We start from the raw sequence: 2,500 nt of genomic DNA on the forward strand, positions 1-2,500 counted from the left end.
TCATTTCACTGTGTGGAACTGAAACACTGGTGGTGACTCTGCTGTTCTGTTATAGAGGACATTTATTTATTTATTTATTTTGTCCTGGTCTTTGTCCACTTCAAAGAAAGTGTCACTGAAAAACCAGTACAGTGATTCTGATTAATCTCCTACAGTCAAAATCTGGACTTCACATTCATCACTTTATAGAACTTTATACTTAAAACACCTACTAAAGGAATCTTTCTTTAGGAAGTATGGTATTCATCCCTCCATACAGCTCCAGAGACTTGTAGAATCTATTCCATGAAGGTTTGATGCCTTTCTTGTGTTAAATGGTGGTCCAATATCCTACAGTGACACTTGTTATTTTCTTTTCTTTATATAATTAGATTTTATTTGTATAGCACTTTTATCAATGGATATTGTCACAAAGCTAAATTAATTAAATTAATCCCTAACGAGCAAGCCAGAAGCAACAGTGGCAAAAAAAAACCTCTCTGAGAAATATATTATATTAGGAAGAAACCAACCTTAAAAAGGGACCCATCCTCATCTGGGTAACAGCGAATAGTGTGAGTATAAATAATTTCCTTACTATATCTGTACTATATGGTCAAAAATAACATACATGTTAACCCTTGAATAGTGTTCGGGTCAAATCTTCAGCATTTGTAGATTCAAATATTCTTCTAGATTTATGAAATATAGTCAAATAAATGTGATCTTGAAATTGCAAAATATTGACCATACATTTTATCTATAATATTGGGGATTGAGATAAAGATCATATGTGTAAAAGACTTTTGTGTAATCTTTATTTCCGTAGTGCTCTTAAAACCCCAATAATGTGTTAAAGAAAATTTGGTCCAAAAAGTACCAAAGTGTCCAATGAGTGAACATGACAGTGCATGTGACTGAGAACAGGTCCTTTGTCAATCAAAATCAAATCAAATTTTATTTGTCACATACACATACATACATGGTACTATATGCAGTGAAATGCTTTATGCAACTGTCCGGTATAAGAATAAAAAAGATATATAAAAAGTAAGAAAAAAAGAAAAGCAAGAAATAAAATAAGAATAAAATAATAACAAGTAGAAACTATATAAGAAAACTATATAAAAATATGAAAATATAGATGAAGAAATAATGTATATACATATGCATAATATACATATACATAAATGTGTATGGTATTTGAAGATTGTCATTAAAGTGTCCAAGTGCAATATGGTGTGTAAATAGTAAATAAAGTGGCACTGTGCTGTACAAGTCCAGAGTTAAAGTGTCCATAGAATGTCCAGGTAAAGTATGGTGTGTAAATAGTATGTGGAGTGTATAAAGTGTATAAAGTGGCACTGTGCTGTGCAAGTCCAGAATTAAAGTGACAGTGACAGTCCAGAAATAAAGTGTCATTGCAAAAGGGGGGGGGGGGGGGGGGTAAGTGCATAGAACAGTGGGGATGGAGAGAGAGGTCCAGTGCTAGATCCTGGGTGTCTCCTAGTTTAAACTCTGAATGGTCTGCGGGAAGAAGCTTCTCCTCATCCTCTCTGTGTTTGCTTTCAGGGAGCGTCTGTTGAACTTGCACATTTGCAAATTTGAATGAATTATATGACATAGCTTGTGATGCTGATGAGAAATTGTGTCCGTTTCATGTGTGCTGCGCTAGTGTGGAAAATTCTGAGGTGTGGAGTTAGAAGTTCAAGTTAGAAGCTGTTGGTAATGTGACAACGTTCATCCAGATATGAGTGAGCAATCAGATATGATATGAAGCCCTTTAAAAAAGACTACATTTATTAAAAAAACAAAATAAATATTTCACTATATAAGACCACATTCATTAATATGCTCCTGCTGTGTTCATTCATACTCAGTAACTACTCGGTCAGGGTTACTATGGTTTAAATAAAAAAATGAAATAACTAAAGTACTCATACAGCTATTTGGAGCAACGAACACGCCTAAAATACTATTTTTTGCTCAAAAAACCTGTCATGACAGCCTGTGTCTTTAAAGCAATATGAAAGAATGGAGATAAAACAGCAGCCAAGCACAAAGTATGAACATTAAACGTTCCATATTGGACAATGTCAAAAGGTCTGCTCATTAGTATACACTGTCCTCTGTCATGGAGCTTCAAAATAGGTTAGAAATAAAGAACAGTAAAATCTCATTCACCATACAAATCCCTGTTCAGATCAGAGTCATTAAAATGAATAACACCTTATTAACATTCACACCTAGAGAGAGGTACAGAGGTAAAAGAATACAGCAGTGTGGAAACCGGGAAGTTACTTCTTCTTTTTCTTCTTCTTCTTCTTCTTCTTCTTCTTCTTCTTCTTCTTCTTCTTCTTCTTCTTCTTTATCCTACTGTACAAACTACTATAATCAGTCGGTTTTTCCACTGCCGCACTTGGTGGTCGGCTTGTGTTTGTTTGTTTGTTTGCTCTGATGAGTAAACAAACAGCATTTTACACACTCCCAGCATAGTCCAATTAAAGAGTCTCATCAGCCA

At 34.5% G+C, this 2,500-nt stretch overlaps 1 long non-coding RNA gene across 1 annotated transcript in view; it reads right to left on the reverse strand.

Moving 5' to 3' along the window:
- Window positions 1-1,850: 1,850 nt before the first annotated feature.
- Window positions 1,851-2,500, reverse strand: part of LOC125146047 — a 5,171-nt gene continuing 4,521 nt past the window's right edge. Inside the window, exon 4 of the long non-coding RNA XR_007144552.1 lies at window positions 1,851-2,500. This exon is cut by the window's right edge and continues 89 nt beyond it. This is a non-coding gene — a long non-coding RNA (uncharacterized LOC125146047).

This window comes from Tachysurus fulvidraco, chromosome 12 (genome assembly GCF_022655615.1).
Source record: "Tachysurus fulvidraco isolate hzauxx_2018 chromosome 12, HZAU_PFXX_2.0, whole genome shotgun sequence".
NCBI lineage: Eukaryota > Metazoa > Chordata > Actinopteri > Siluriformes > Bagridae > Tachysurus > Tachysurus fulvidraco.